Below are 17,914 nucleotides of genomic sequence, written 5' to 3' on the forward strand. Positions count from 1 at the left end.
GCCCCTGCTGTGAGGTCGCTGATCGCTGCAAAGTGTCCTGGACCATTTTTTGGTCATTGGCCTCCCGCTGGCCAGCACACATCGCTGTGTGTGACCAGCGGGACCAACGATCAGGCTGGTATCCATGGTAAACATCGGGTTACTAGGGGCACGCGCGCACTTAGTAACCCGCTGTTTACCATAGATACCACTCTGCTACGGTGCACGGGAGGTTACCGCTCACGGTAGCAGAGTCGTATCCATGATAAACATCGGGTTACTAAGTGCGCGTATGCCCCTAGTAACCCGATGTTTATCATGGATACGGCTCTGCTAAGGTGAACGGTAACCTCCCGAGCACCGTAGCAGAGTGGTATCCATGGTAAACATCGGGTTACTAGGGGCACACGCGCACTTAGTAACCCGATGTTTATCATGGTTACGAGCCTCCTCCTGCTTCAGCAGCAGGCTGGTAACTGGGAGCAGGACATCGTGGAACAATTCTTTCCACGATATCGCTGCTCCCCTGATCGCTGGTGAGCCTGCCTGTTTGACAGCTCACCAGCGATGTATTAGCGACGCAGCAACGATCCCTGACAGGTCGTATCGTTGTCGGGATCGCTGCTGCATCGCTTAGTGTGACGGGGCCTTTAGAGCAAAGAATTTCCTATTCCAGTGCAAAAGGGCTTAAAGGGGTTGTCCACTACTAGGACAACCCCTTCTCAATCTGAATGTTTGCCCCCGTTAAAATAAAAACACTCATACTAACCTCTGGTGCCGTTCCAGCGGTATCAGCAATCACGTTGCCGGGGCTCAACTGAGGTTGTTACGTCACGTGAGCCCTGTGCCCAATCATTGCTGACGTCCCCAGACGTATAAGTAATCAAGAGGAAGTTAGAGGTGTGGCTGGCCTGGGTGCAGGGCTCACGTGACATAACAACCTCACATGATCCCCGGGAATGAGATTGCCGACACCACTGGAACAGCACCGCCACTGGAGGTGAGTAAAAGTGGTTTTATCTTAACGGGGGCAAGCATTCAGATTGACAAGGGGGCTGTCGCAGTAGTGGACAACCTCTTTAAATCTTCTCATTGTGAAGTCTTGAAGAAACACATGGCCATAGCCGTCCATATAGGCCGGTAAAATTTTAAATAATCTTGCTGTATTGCCAAGATAATATTAAGAGAAAAGATTTCTCCTTCCCATCTTCATATTATTATTTAATAAAAAAATTATCCTCTGCCATCGGAGCATCAGACTCCTAAGAGTGATAATTAGAGGAATATGTTGCACCAAAATTAACAATAGACCAAAACAATTTTACCGAAGCATCTAGGATAACACCTGCTGTCTTTAGATTGAGAGAACATTATCTCAGTGTTGAGAAAGACAAAAAACTTCTTGACCTTCTATTTCATGTCTAAAGCCTAAGGATGGTATAAACAGGACATACGGTTAGTTCCAGAAATATTTAGACAGTGGCCGAATCTTTGTGATTTGGAATCTGCATGCAGCTATTTTTTATTTAAAAAGAAACAACTGAGGTGCAATTGACTTTAAGGTTTAATTAAAGGGGTTGAACAAAAATATCCTGTGAAACATTTAGGAATTGCAACCATTTTTCTACAAAGCCCCATTTTTCCACGAGGAATGATCCTAAACTTACCAGTGCATCCACCAAGAATGGAAAAAAAATGAAATTAACGGATCTTAAATGGTTAAATTAATACCTGGGTCTAAACAGGATGCACTTTTGAAAATACATAACTCATTTAGCAAAGATAACTTTGCTGGGACGAGAAGAAGTAGTGTCTTGTAGTGTCACATCACCTCCAGTTTCATTATTGGTAAGATGATCTCAGACTTGGGCATGCTATTAGCGCCATTCTTCATACATGCATGCCAAATGTTACCACTGAGCGAATGCATTTGACTTTCCCCATAACTATCAATCCTATACAGTTACAATTTTGGTGGGATCTTGCCATTACCTGTGGTCTCAAAAAGTCTAAGAATCAGATGTTTGTTTTTGCAGCAGACTATAAAAGTACTGATGCTAAACTGATAAAAGAGCACTTCAGGAGTATCAGATTTGTTGGATTATCGAATGCTGAAATAAACGAGTTTACAGTGGTTTGAAGAATATTTGGAATATTTTGGAACAGGTTACATGAAACACCAAGGCAAAACAGGAACAGATGAGAAATTCCCATTTGCATACATATATTTTTCTGTTTAATGTTCATCATGATACATATCAGTTCACCAAGACATCCCGATTCCTGGATAATCCAGATTTACACTGTAGGAAAGCATAGGAGCAGTGTGTCAGCATGACTAGGACTCATGCCGCTCTTTTGGCTGCTTAGCTCTCAGGTTTGTGATTTCTGGCTTTTACCTGCTCTCCCCTGCTCACTTCAAGCAGTATCTTATGTAGCATCGGCGTCTCTGCCCCGTTCTAGACAGAGACGCCGTCCCTCTCACCTCCCCGCTCCTGGCGCGGCGTCCTCCAGCGCTGCTCTCCCCGCTGCTTCCGGCACGCGCTCCTTCCCCGGCAGTGTGCTTAGGGCGCGCGCGCGCTCCCCCTCTCTTAAAGGGACCGCGCGCGCCGTCCTAAGGAGTCCCCGGCCAATTGCCGGAGGACCTCCCATATAAAAGGCACCTCCTCCAAAATGGAGGTGCCCGAGCAATGTTGTAGCACTGTTCACTACTCTGCTTCAGCCCTCAGGTCCCGTTGCCAGTTACCTGCCAGATACCTGCCAGATTCCTGCCAGTCTGCTGTCTAATTCCTGCCTGATATCCTGCTACCTGCCTGCTAGCCTGAGGTCCGACGGTCTGCCTTCCAACTCCTGTCAGTCTGTCTATGGACCAGCTTGCCCGCTCACCTGGGTGCGCACATCTGCTACCTGCCTGCTAGCCTACCTGGAGGCTCTGCCGTCACGTGCTGTGACTGTGGCACCCCAGGGGTCTGGTTTCCACAGTAACGGCAATGTTATGTCTGAGAGCAGGTGGGAGGTCTCTTGGTCAGGGATCCTATGCATGCCACACCTCCTGCCCAGTCCTGGGAGGGGAAGAACTTCCCCTATATAAACCTAGGGCTGAGGCAGGGTTAGTGAGTAGAGAAGAAGTAGAGACAGAGAAGAGAAGCAGATATAGGAAAAGAACATCAGGAGCTCTGTGGGAGCAGTGCTATAAAGAGTCAGGGGCTGGCAGCTGCAGGGCTCGCCCTGACTGAGAAGCTATCACCGGACCCGGAGTCCGAGGCTGTGGGGACTAATCTTTACACAGCAGCAGAAACCGCCCGGCAGGGGATTTCAGGTCCTCTGGCCAAGAAACCCGAAGGCACGGTCACACGCGTGGGACCAGCACCGCCGTCGTGGAGCGGACGCCACTAGAAGGCCCCGAGTCACCGGCCATACGGGTGAGCACCACACGGTACACTCAGGGACGTGGGCTACTTATACCCGCCTCTAGCAAGGTAGCCAGAAGAGTACAGTCAGTTTGGGAGGCCTACAACTCCGCCTGGCCAGGGGAGATCCCATCTGCTCAAGGACTGACCAGGCCCCGATCGCTAGCCAGTACTCCGGGAGGGTCTATCTTTATCACCAGTAAAGACCCTGAACTACACCGCATCGTCTCTGAGTGATTCCTGCTACCCCCATCATCCACGTCGGCTGCCCTGAGGCCATACCCCTCCCGTTGGGGGTGATACTACCACGCTGCACAATCCTACCACCGGCCTCAGCGGTCTGCCCTGCAGCGGCAGCTCCTTCGCTGCATTCAACGGGTGGCGTAGTCGTCCAACATCTACCGCTAATACAACGCCACTTAGTCTGACTCCCTGGGCGCGGACCGGGTCACCGCCACGAGACTACAACCCTCAACAGATCCGGCTCCGGGTAAGCTCCTGCATGCGCAACGCTGTGCGACACAGGCCCAGGGGTGCGTCATGACCACCTGCCTGTCCAGTGACTCCTGCCCGCTCACCTGGGAGCGCTCATCTGCTGCCTGTCTGCTAGCCTACCTGGAGGCTCTGCCGTCACGTGCTGTGACCACCCGCCTGTCCAGAGACTTCTGCCCGCTCACCTGGGAGCGCTCATCTGCCGCCTGTCTGTTGGTCTTCCTGGAGGCTCCGCCGTCACATGCTGTGACCACCCGTTTATCCAGAGACTCTCGCCTGCTCACCTGGGAGCTCACGTCTACCATCAGCCGCCACAGGTCGTACCAACCCTTTACCCAGAGACTGCCCCGGTCATTTGCCGTGACCATCTGCCCGTTCACCCAGAGACTGCCCCGGTCACTTGCCGTGACCATCTGCCCGTTCACCCAGAGACTGCCCCGGTCACTTGCCGTGACCATCTGCCCGTTCACCCAGAGACTGCCCCGGTCACTTGCCGTGACCATCTGCCCGTTCACCCAGAGACTGCCCCGGTCACTTGCCGTGACCATCTGCCCGTTCATCCAGAGACTGCCCCGGTCACTTGCCGTGACCTCCTGCCCGTTCTTCTAGAGACTGTCCCGGTCACCTGCTGTGACTGCCTGCCTGGTCGCCACCCGCTCCCTTACAAGGACCGCCCCCTTGTATAGTAGCTCAGAGGTTCCGCCTCCCAGACCCGTTACATCTTATACTATATTCTAACAAAATAAACAAAATAACACAAAGCACAGGCAACTAAGAAACAACGGGAGGGTCTATCTTTATCACCAGTACAGTAAAGTCAACTGTGTTTCCAAGAATAATGGTTAATACAGTTAGGTCCAGAAATATTTGGACAGTGACCGAATCTTTGTGATTTGGGATCTGCGTGCCACCATATTTGATTTAAAATGAAACAACTGAGATACAATTGAAGTGTAAACTTTCAGGTTTAATTAAAGGGGTTGAACAAAGCTATCCTGTGAAATGTTTAGGAATTGAAACCAGTCTTCTACAAAACCTCCTTATTTCAGGGGCTCAAAAGTTGTTGGACAAATTTACTTTACCATAAATAAAACGTTCATTTTCAATACTTTGTAGAGAATCCTTTACAGCCATGGACATCACCAAACGTTGGGTTTCCTCCTTTATGATGCTTTGCCAGGACTTTGCTGCAGCTGACTTCAGTTGTTTTTTCTATGTGAGTATTTCTGGCTTAAGTTTTGTCTTAAGCATGTGACATGCTGCTCGATGGAGTTGAGATCTGGTGACTGACTCGGCAATTGCAGAATTGCAGAACATTTCACTTCTTTGCCTTAAAAAACCCCAGGGTTGCTTTTTGCTTTCGCAGTATGTTTTGAGTCATTGTTCATCTGTCCTGTGAAGTGCCGTCCAATCAACCTTGCTGCATTTGGTTAACTCTGAGCATAAAGTATAGCCCTGTACACTTTAGAATTCATCCGGGTGCTTCTCTCTTCTGTCACATCACTAACACTAGTGGCCCAGTGCCATTGGGATCCATGCATGCCCATGCCATCACACTGCCTCCACCACATTTTACAGAGGATGTGGTGTGCTTTGGCTGATGAGCTGTTCCAAGCCTACCCTATACTTTCTTCTTCCTATCTGGTACAGGTTGATCTTTTTTTAGGGCAGGGGTTTTTAGATCTTTTTTGGCAAAGTCTAATCTGCCCTTTCTATTTTTAAGGCTGATCAATAGTTTGTACCTTGTGGTGAATCCTCTGTATTTGCTCTCATGAAGTTTTCTCTTTATGGTAGACTAAGACACTGAGACATCTACTTCTTGGAGAATGTTCTTCACTTGGGTGGATGTTGTGAACTGTTTTTTCTTCAGCATAGAAAGGATTCTGTGATCTTCCAACACTGTTGTCTTCCATGCACGTCCAGGCCTTTTTGAGTTCCCAAGTTGACCAGTCCACTTTTTTTTCCAGAATGTACCAAACTGTTGATTTGGCCACTCCTAACATTTCTGCTATCACTCTGATGGATTTCTTCTTTTTTTTCAGCCTAATGATGGTCTGTTTCTCTTTCACTGAGAGTTCCTTGGACAGCATGTTGTGGGTTCACAGCAAGAGGAAGCAAAAAAGTATACAGATATTACAGCATGGGATCGCAAATGATTCTTTCTTTGAGGTAAAACATTTTTTAAAAACAGGCAGGGAAATGCTTTATATCATAAAAACAATCAGCTTTGATTTGTGCTGTAATGTCTATATACTCTTTTGCATCCTCCCCCACCCAGGAGATGTGGTATGATCAGACCATGTTCCTGTACGGTCAGACACAGCCATTACACAGTACACAGCAGGGACACATTTATAAGATTATCTCAGCACAGGAACATTTTTTTTAAACACATCCAATTGTGGAACTTATTATTCTAAAATGTATTAATTAAAATGAACTTTAAAATTAGCTTTGTTCATGGAAAAACCCCTTTAAGCATTTATTCAGTTCAGAAAACCTGCTAGAATGACAAGTACTACTTATAGTTAGCATTACACTAACAATGGAACACAATATATCAAATTACTGGATTAATGGAAGAAGGACTTCTGAATATGTCACCAATTGGAATACAGCAATGAAAAAAACATTGGTGAACTATGAGCCTGAAAGTGACATCATAAATGTGCACAGTAAGTGATGCTACAACAGGAAAGATGGACACAGGACCCAACAGCATCTGAAAAAATATGTTAAAGAAAAGCAGCAAAAAGCAATAGAGCATATTGCAGAAAACGTAGCTGGAAAAATTGATTCACCATTTAATAAGAAGCAGTCCAATTTCCATAAAAATGGTACATGTAATCTCCCTGATACTCTAATATTTGCTTCTCACTAAATTAGAATTTCATCAAAAAGTTAATTTATTTCAGTTCTTCAATACAAAAAGTGAAACTCATATATTTATATAGAGTCATTACAAACAGAGTGATCTATTTCAAGTGTTTATTTCTGTTAATGTTGATGATTATGGCTTATAGCCAATGAAAACACATAAGTCATTATCTCAGTAAATTAGAATAATTAACAAAAAAAACACCTGCAAAGGCTTCCTAAGCATTTAAAAAGGTCCCTTAGTCTGTTTCAGTAGGCTCCACAATCATGGGGAAGACTGCTGACTTGACAGATGTCCAAAAGGCAGTCATTGACACACTCCACAAGGAGGGTAAGCCACAAAAGGTCATTGCTGAAGAAGCTGGCTGTTCAGAGAGTGCTGTATCCAAGCATATTAATGTAAAGTTGAGTGGAAGAAAAAAGTGTGTTAGAAAAAGGTGCACAAGCAACCGGGATAACAGCAGACTTGAAAGGATTGTTAAGAAAAGGCCATTCAAAAATTTGGGGGAGATTCGCAAGGAGTGGACTGCTGCTGGAGTCATTGCTTCAAGTGCCACCACACACAGACGTATCCAGGATATGGGCTACAAGTGTCACATTCCTTGTGTCAAGCCACTCATGACCAACAGACAATGCCAGAAGCGTCTTACCTGGGCCAAGGAAAAAAAGACCTGGACTGTTGCTCAGTGGTCCAAGGTGTTGTTTTCAGATGAAAGTAAATTTTGTATTTCATTTGGAAATCAAGGTCCCAGAGTCTGGAGGAAGAGTGGAGAGGCCACAATCCAAGCTGCTTGAGGTCTAGTGTGAAGTTTCCACAATCAGTGATGGTTTGGGGAGCCATGTCATCTGCTGGTGTAGGACCACTGTGTTTTATCAAGACCAAAGTCAGCGCAGCCGTCTACGTGGAAATTTCAGAGCACTTCATGCTTCCCTCTGCCGACAAGCTTTTTGGAGATGGAAATTTCATTCTCCAGCAGGACTTGGCACCTGTCCACACTGCCAAAAGTACCAATACCTGGTTTAAAAACAACAGTATCACGGTGCTTGATTGGCCAGCAAACTCGCCTGACCTTAATCCCATAGAGAATCTATGGGGTATTGTCAAGAGGAAGATGAGAGATCCCAGACCCAACAATGATGACGAGCTGAAAGCTGCTATCAAAGCAGCCTGGGCTTCCATAATACCTCAGCAGTGCCACAGGCTGATCGCCTCCATGCCACGCCACATTGATGCAGGAATTGATGCAAATGGAGCCCCGACCTAGTATTGAGCGCATTTACTGAACATACATTTCAGGAAGCCAACATTTCGGATTTTAATAACATTTTTCAAGCTGGTGTTATAAAGTATTCTAATTTACTGAGATAATGACTTTTGTGTTTTCATTGGCTGTAAGTCATAATCATCAACATTAACAGAAATAAACACTTGAAATAGATCACTTTGCTTGTAATGACTCTATATAATATACGAGTTTCACTTTTTGTATTGAAGAACTCAAATTAACATTTTGATGATATTCTAATTTAGTGAGAAGCACTTGTACCTTAAATAAATAGCAGTGTGATTTGTGTTAACACTGAGGACCAGGAATCACTGCAATACACTGCAGATAACGAAAAGCACATGAGAAATGAACACACCATTTACTGTGCTTCACATGTTAGCCATACGTTTATGTAGAGTTCTGACGATGTAATATGCAGCTGCACCATTTCTGCAAACACTGTGGACTGTAATATAATCAGCAGCTTGTAATAAGTAGCAATGTGATTGGTATAAACATTGAGGACTGGGATAACACCGGACACTGTAATATGCTACAGACAAAAAACTTGTAAGAAATGAACTCGTCATTTAATGTGCTCCATGTGTTTTCCATAAATAATAAGTACAGATCCAGCCCTGAAAACTGTACTGTACATCTGCATGGTTTGCATACACACTGTGGACTGTAATATAAGAAGCAGCCTGTAATAAGCAGCAATGTCATTTGTAGAAACAATGAAGACCAGGAATACAGTGGCTTTGAAAGTATTCAACCCCTCAACTTTTTACTTATTTTGTTACATTACAACCTGTGCTTAAATATTTTTGTAATCCGATTTGTGTGTGATACATCAGCACTAAATAGTCTAAGGCTATGTGCCCACGATGCAGAAATGAAGCAGAAAATTTCTGCAGCATTTCTGCATCTTCCTGGCAGAAAAAACGCATGCAGATTGTACATGCGGATTGTACATGCGGATTGTGCATGCGTTTTTCCTGCCAAATACATGCGGATTTGAAGCGTTTTCACATGCGTTTCTGCATGCGGATTGACAAGCGCTTTCCAGGCGATTTTAGCATCACTTGGAAAGTGCTTGACAACTAGGTCACACTATATAAATCCAAGCAAACAGCATAGATTTATATAGTGTGACCGTAAGAATGTTTAAAAATAAAAAAATAAACGTATACTTACCTTCCGATGGCCCGGCGTGTGTTGCTGCGCTCGTTCCTGGCTGCCAGCTGATCGCGGGACACTGCACTGAAGGGCCTGCAGTCACATGACTGTGATGTCACCGCAGGTCCTTCAGTCCTGCCCGCAAGCAAAGGGAAGGAGAACGGGGGCCGTCGGAAGGTGAATATTATCTTTTTTTTTATTTTATTCTTTTTTTTACAGGTACAATGGTACCCAGGTCTGGATGAGAGTCTCCTCTCCTCCAGAACTGGGTACCATCCGCACATTGAAACGCATATAATCCGTGAGTACAAATGTACTGACACGGATTATATGCGTCTCAATGCAAGTCTATGGCGGCGATTACGCCGCGCTTCCGCAAAATTAATGGACATGCTGCGGATTTTTGATCGCAGCATAAACGCTGCGGAAAAATCCGCAGCATGGGCATAGAACTTGCGGAATCCCCTTGGGGACCATGGGGTGCGGATTACCTAGCGTTTAACAAGGAAATTCCGCAGCATATAAGCTTGAAAAACGCTACGTGGGCACTTAGCCTTAATTAATGAAGTGAGAAAAATATAGGCATACATTTAAATTTATGGGATCAAATAAACAAAAATTGGCATGTGCATATGTATTCCCCCTTTTGCTATGTAGTCTCTTAAAACGTCTGGTGCAAGCAATTACTTTCATAGGTCACATGCTTAGTAAAAGGAAGTCCGCCTGTGTGCAATCTAAGTGACACACGGTCTATCAGTATATACACTTTACTTTTTTTGAAAAGCAACAGAGGCTTCAACACCATTAAGCAAGAGGCACTGCTAACCAAACAACACCATGAAGACCAAGGAGATCTCCAAACATGTCAGGGACAAAGTTGTTGAGAAGTACAAGTCAGGGTTGGGTTATAAAAAAATATCCGAGGATTACCCGGAGCACCATCTAATCCATTATAATCAAATGGAAAGAACATGGTACCACAACAAACCTGCCAAGAGAAGGTCGCCCACCAAAACTCTCAGCCCGGACAAGGAGGGCATTAATCCGAGAGGCAGCACAGAGGCCAAATGTAACCCTGAAGGAGCTGCAGAGTTCCCAAGCAGAGACTGGAGTATCTGTGCATATGACCACAATAAGCCGTACGCTCCATAGAGTTGGCCTTTATGGAAGAGTGAGCAGAAAAAAGCCTTTAAAAACATACAAAAATTGTAATGATCACTTTGAGTTTGCTTAAAGACATGTCGGAGACTCCAGAAATGTATGGAGGAAGGTGCTGTGGTCAGATGAGACCAAAATTTTACTTTTTGGCCACCAAGGTAAACGCTATGTCTGGCACCAAACCAACAAAGGTCATCACCCCAAGACCATCAACCATGTTTTTTGGCAGCAAGGACAGGGAAAATGTTCTGAGTCGAGGGGAAAGATGGATGGTGAGAAATACAGGGAGATTCTATAGCAAAACCTGTTTCAGTCTGTCAGTAATTTGAAACTAGGACAGAGGTTCACTTTCCAACAAGACAATGACCTAAAGTAACACTCAAGTGGTTTAAGGGGAAACGTGTAAATGTTTTGGAGTGGCCTAGTCAACGCCCAGACCTTAATCCAATTGAGAATCTGTGGTCAGACTTGAAGATTGCTGTTCACCAGAGGAAACCATCTAACTTGAAGGAGCTGAAGCAGTTTTGCCTTAAGGAATAGGCAACAATCCAGTGACAAGATGTGAAAAGCTCATAGAGACTCATACAAAGCAACTTGCAGATATAATTGCCGCAAAAGGAGGCTCTACAAAGTACTGACTTTAGGGGGGTGAATAGTTATGCACGCTGAAGTTTTCAGTTATTTTGTTCTATTTGTTGTTTGCTTCACAATAAAAAGAAAACCAAATGTTCACAATTGTAGTCATGTTCTTTACATGAACTGATGTAAACCCTCAGAAAAAAAACGAGATTCCCGGTGGTGAGGTAGTAAAACATGAAAAATGCCGGGGAGGAGGGGGGCGTTGAATACATTTGCAAGCCACTGTAACTACGGACACAGTAATATGCTGCAGAACAACAAAAATGCAACAGAAAATGAACTCACCATTTAGTGTACTGCATGTTTTCTCCATAACTCTATATACAGGGACAGCCCTGATACTGTAATTTATATGCAATGTGCAGCAGTGTGATTTCCATACACACTATGGACTGTAATTTAAGCAGCAGCATTTAATGAGCGGCAATGCAATTTACATATGCACTGAGGACTAGGATCACTCCGGACACTGGAAAATGCTTCAGACAAGAAAAAGCACATGGATAATGCCCTCACTATTTAATATGTTGCACGTTTTCCACCAACACTGAACAGCCTTGACATTGCAAAATACATGTAATAACATCAGCATGATTTCCATACATGTAATGCACAGTGAAACTTCCTTACTCTGTAGACAAGGCACCCCCTTGGCAGTGTGATATACGTGTAGTATGCAGGAATGTGATTTAAATGCATTGTCCACAGGGCACCCACCCCCTGCTCTGTGTAATATGCTAAAGACAACAAAAAGCAAATGGCAAAATGAATATCCCATTTTACTTGCTGCAGTGTATTATCTATAGCTGCTGTGAAGTGGGAAACACCCATATAATACATATATACTCGATAAGACAACAAAGGAACACTCCACTTTGAAAAATGGAACATACAATGGGGAAAAAAAGTATTTAGTCAGCCACCAATTCTGCAAGTTCTCCCACTTAAAAAGATGAGAGAGGCCAGTAATTGACATCATAGGTAGACCCCAACTATGAGAGACAAAATGAGAAAACAAATCCTGAAAATCACATTGTCTGATTTGGAAAGAAATTTTTTTCAAATTTTGGTGGAAAATAAGTATTGGTCAATTACAAACAAGCAAGATTTCTGGCCCTCACAGACCTGTAACTTCTTCTTTAAGAGGCTCCTCTGTCCTCCACTCATTACCTGTAGTACTGGCTCCTCTGTCCTCCACTCATTACCTGTAGTACTGTCACATGTTTGAACTTGTTATCAGTATAAAAGACACCTGTCCGCAACCTCAAACAGTCACACTCCAAACTCCACTATGGTGAAGACCAAAGAGCTGTCGAAGGACACCAGAAACAAAATTGTAGCCCTGCACCAGGCTGGGAAGACTGCATCTGCAATAGGCAAGCAGCTTGGTGTGAAGAAATCAACTGTGGGAGCAATAATTAGAAAATGAGACATACAAGACCACTCACTGATAATCTCCCTCGATCTGGGGCTCCACACAAGACCTCACCCTGTGGGGTCAAAATAATCTCAAGAACAGTGAGCAAAAATCCCAGAACCACACAGGGGACCTAGTGAATGACCTGCAGAGAGCTGGGACCAACATTACATAGGCTCAGATCCTGCAGTACCAGACGTGTCCCCCTGCTTAAGCCATTACATGTCCGGGCACGTCTGAAGTTTGCTAGAGAGCATTTGGATGATCCAGAAGAGTATTGGGAGAATGTCATATGGTCAGATGAAACCAAAGTAGAACTGTTTGGTAAAAACACAACTCGTCGTGTTTGGAGGAGAAAGAATGCTGAGTTGCATCCAAAGAACACCATACCTACTGTGAAGCATGGGGGAGGCAACATCATGCTTTGGGGATGTTTCTGTGCCAAGGAACCAGGACGACTGATCCATGTACATGAAAGAATGAATGGTGCCATGTATCATGAGATTTTGAGTGCAAACCTCCTTCCATCAGCAAGGGCATTGAAGATGAAATGTGGCTGGGTCTTTCAGCATGACAATGATCCCAAGTACACCGCCAGGGCAACGAAGGACTAGCTTCGAAAGAAGCATTTCAAGGTCCTGGAGTGGCCTAGCCAGTCTCCAGATCTATACCCTATAGAAAACTTTGGAGGGAGTTGAAAGTCCGTGTTGCCCAGCAACAGCCCCAAAACATCACTGCTCTAGAGGAGATCTGCATAGACGAATGGGCCAACATATCAGCAACAGTGTGTGCCAACCTTGTGAAGACTTACAGAAAACGTTTGACCTCTGTCATTGCCAACAAAGGATATATAACAAAGTATTGAGATGAACTTTTGTAATTGACCAAATACTTATTTTCCACCAAAATTTGAAAAAAAATTCTTTCCAAATCAGACAATGTGATTTTCAGGATTTGTTTTCTCATTTTGTCTCTCATAGTTGAGGTCTACCTATGTCAATTACAGGCCTCGCTCATCTTTTTAAGTGGGAGAACTTGCACAATTGGTGGCTGACTAAATACTTTTTTTCCCCACTGTAGCTAGTAAATGCAAGATACACCCTCCTGAAATAGCTACACGTCCTAGTCCACACCACCATATAAAGAACCACGCTGAGTAAAATGTAAAGAAAACAAGAATGCAATGCTCTAAAACTCTCTTATAGTCATATCTTATTCAAAACATACAACACAGATCAGAAGTTGAAAATGTTTCCATTTTAGTTCTAAAAATTTAATTATTTAGAAATTGATGGCAACAACACATCCCTAAAAGTTGGGACAGGGCCATGTCTACCATTGTGTAGCATGCACTCACTCTTCTTTTTACAACAGTCTGTAAACATCTGGGAAGTGAGGAGAACAATTGCTGGAGATTTGAGAAAGGAATGTCGTCCTATTCTTGTCTGTTGTAGGATTCTATTCCACAGTCCTGGGTCATCTCTGCTGGATTTTTCATTTCATAATGCCCTGGATTGCAGGCAGGTAAGTTCATCATCAGAACTCTTTTTCTGTGAAGAGTCCAGATGGATGCAGTATGGGATTTAGCATTGTCTTGCTGAATTATATGTTGTTTGGATGGTAGCATATGTTGTACAAAAACCTTTATATAATACTCAACATTGATGGTACCTATCAAGATGTGACACCTGTGCATGCCATAGGCACTAATACAATCCCATACCATAAGACCGCAGTGGCAAACCTATGGCAAGCAGTGCCCTCCTGGTGGGCACGAGCATCATCTCCCCAGCACTGCTGCCGTCACCACTTTCCTCAGCCCGCGCGCCATCCCCCTTTCATTAGCGCGCGGCCTGATGGGAAGGTACGCGTGCAGAGGAGAGTGGCCGCGGCACTAATGCTGCGGTAAAGTGCACGCTGGAGAGATGGTGTGTAGGCTCACAGTCAGGACTGCGCTATATGAAGAGACCAAATAGTGTTGTGAGGGGCAGAGGTATTTAATCTGGGGCCTTTAAACAGTATGGAGAATCATGTGGGCCATTGTACAGTATGGAGCATCATGTGGGGCCATTATACAGTATGGAGCATAATGTGGGGCCATTATACAGTATGGAGCATCATGTGGGGCCATTATACAGTATGGAACATCATTAGGGGCTTTTATACAGTATGGAGCACTATGTGGGGCCATTATACAGTATGGAGCATCATGTAGGGCCATTATACTGTATGGAGCATCATCTGGGGCCGTTATACAGTATGGAGCATCATGTGGGGCCATTATACAGTATGGAGCATCATGTGGGTCCATTATACAGTATGGAGCATCATGAGGGGCCGTTATACAGTATGGAGCATCATGTGGGGCCATTATACAGTATGGAGCATCATGTGGGGCCATTATACTGTATGGAGCATCATGTGGGGCCGTTATACAGTATGGAGCATCATGTGGGGCCATTATACAGTATGGAGCATCATTAGGGGCTTTTATACAGTATGGAGCACTATGTGGGGCTATTATACAGTATGGAGCATCATTTGGGGCCATTATACTGTATGGAGCATCATGTGGGGCCATTATACAGTATGGAACATCATTAGGGGCTTTTATACAGTATGGAGCACTATGTGGGGCCGTTATACAGTATGGAGCATCATGTGGGGCCATTATACAGTATGGAGCATCATGAGGGGCCATTATACAGTATGGAGCATCATGTGGGGCCATTATAAAGTATGAAGCATCATGTGGGGCCACTATATAGTATGGAGCACTATATGGGGCTATTATACAGTATGGAGCATCATATGGGGTCATTATACAGTATGGAGCATCATGTGGGGCCATTATAAAGTATGGAGTATGGAGTCAATGGCTGCCCACTCTCCCCAGTCCCTCAAGCTCGCTGCCTTGGGGTAACCCTGGACTCGGAACTCTCCTTCAAACCACATATCCAAGCCCTTTCCACTTCCTGCCGACTCCAACTCAAAAATATCTCCCGGATCCGCACATTCCTAAACCATGAATCTGCAAAAACACTAGTGCACGTCCTCATCATCTCCCGCCTTGACTACTGCAACCTCCTGCTCTGTGGCCTCCCCTCTAACACTCTCGCACCCCTCCAATCAATCCTAAACTCTGCTGCTCGACTAATCCACCTGTCCCCCCGCTATTCCCCAGCCTCTCTTCACTGGCTCCCCATTGCTCAGAGACTCCAGTTCAAAACCCTAACCATGGCATACAAAGCCATTCACAACCTGTCTCCTCCATATATCTCCAACCTAGTCTCCCGTTACATACCTGCACGCAACCTCCGATCCTCACAAAATCTCCTGCTCTACTCCCCTCTTATCTCCTCCTCCCACAACCGTATACAAGATTTCTCCCGTGCTTCCCCCCTACTCTGGAACTCTCTACCCCAACGTATCAGACTCTCGCCTACCATGGAAACCTTCAAAAGGAACCTGAAGACCCACCTCTTCCGACAAGCCTACAACCTGCAGTAACCACCGCTCCACCATACCGCTGCACGACCAGCTCTACCCTCACCTACTGTATCTTCACCCATCCCTCGTAGATTGTGAGCCCTCGCGGGCAGGGTCCTCGCTCCTCCTGTACCAGTCGCTGTCACATTGGTTCAAGATTATTGTAATTGTTCTTGTATTATACCCCTTTTTCACATGTAAAGCGCCATGGAATAAATGGCGCTATAATAATAAATAATAATAATGGAGCATCATGTGGGGCCATTATATAGTATGGAGCACTATATGGGGCTATTATACTGTATGGAGCATCATCTTGGGTCATTATACAGTATGGAGCATCATGTGGGGCCATTATACTGTATGGAGCATCATCTGGGGTCATTATACAGTATGGAGCATCATGTGGGGCCATTATACAGTATGGAGCATCATCTGGGGCCATTATACAGTATGGAGCATCATGTGGGGCCATTATACAGTATGGAGTACTATGTGGGGCCATTATACAGTATGGAGCACTATGTGGGGCCATTATACAGTATGGAGCATCATGTGGGGCCATTATTCTGTATGGAGGACTATGTGAGGCCATTATACTGTATGGAGGACTATGTCGGGCCCATTACACTGTATGGAGGACTATGTGGGGCCCATTATACTGTATGGAGGACTATGTGGGGCCATTACACTGTATGAAGCACTTTTTGTGGAAATTATACTGTATGGAGGACTATGTGGGGCCCATTTGTATGGAGCACTATGTGAGGTCCATTATACTGTATGGAGGACTATGTGGGGCCCATTACACTGTATGGAGGACTGTGTGGGGCCATTATACTGTATGGAGCACTATGTGGGGCCATTATACAATATGGAACATCATGTGGGGCCATTACACTATATGGAGGACTATGTGGGGCCACTATACTGTAAGGAGCACTATGTGGGGCCCATTACACTGTATGGAGGACTATGTGGGGCCCATTACACTATATGGAGGACTATGTGAGTCCATTACACTGTATGAAGGACTATGTGGGGCCATTACACTTATATGAAGCACTTTTGTGGCAATTATACTGAATGGAGGACTATGTGGGGCCCATTATACTGTGTGGAGGACTATGTAGGGCCTATTATACTGTATGGAGCACTATGTGGGGCCCATTATTCTGTATGGATGACTATGTTCGGCCATTATACTGTATGGAGAACTATGTGCGGCTATTATACTGCATGGAGCACTATGTGGGGCCATTATTCTGTATGGAGGACTATGTGGGGCCAATACACTGTATGGAGGACTATGTGGGGCCCATTATTCTGTATGGATGACTATGTGCGGCCATTATACTGTATGGAGAACTATGTGCGGCTATTATACTGTATGGAGAACTATGTGCGGCTATTATACTGCATGGAGCACTATGTGGGGCTATTATTCTGTATGGAGGACTATGTGGGGCCAATACACCGTATGGAGGACTATGTGGGGCCATTATACTATATGGAGCACTGTGTGGGGAAATTACTGTATGGAGCACTTTTTGTGGCCATTATCCTGTATGGTGGACTATGTGGGGCCATTATACTGTATTGAGCACTATGTGGGGCCCATTATACTGTATGGAGGACTATTTGGGGCCATTATACTCTATGGAGGACTTTTTGTGCCCATTATACTGTATGGAGGACTATGTGAGGCCCATTATATTGTATGGAGGACTATGTGGGGCCCATTATACTGTATGGAGGACTATGTGGGGCCATTATACTGTATGGAGGACTTTTTGTGCCCATTATACTGTATGGAGGACTATGTGGGGCCATTATACCGTATGGAGGACTATGTGAGGCCATTATACTGTATGGAGGGCTGTGTGGGGATTACAGTTGGAGAATAATGGGGGTCACCATTCTTTGTTGGGGGGATTGAGGGAGAAGGTACAGTAGGGTCATCATACTGTGTGTGTGGAAGAATTCACTGTGGGGGTATCATACTG

Source organism: Phyllobates terribilis, unplaced genomic scaffold, assembly GCF_046119375.1.
Source record: "Phyllobates terribilis strain yellow unplaced genomic scaffold, ASM4611937v1 Scaffold_2__4_contigs__length_985480577, whole genome shotgun sequence".
Taxonomy (NCBI): Eukaryota; Metazoa; Chordata; class Amphibia; order Anura; family Dendrobatidae; genus Phyllobates; species Phyllobates terribilis.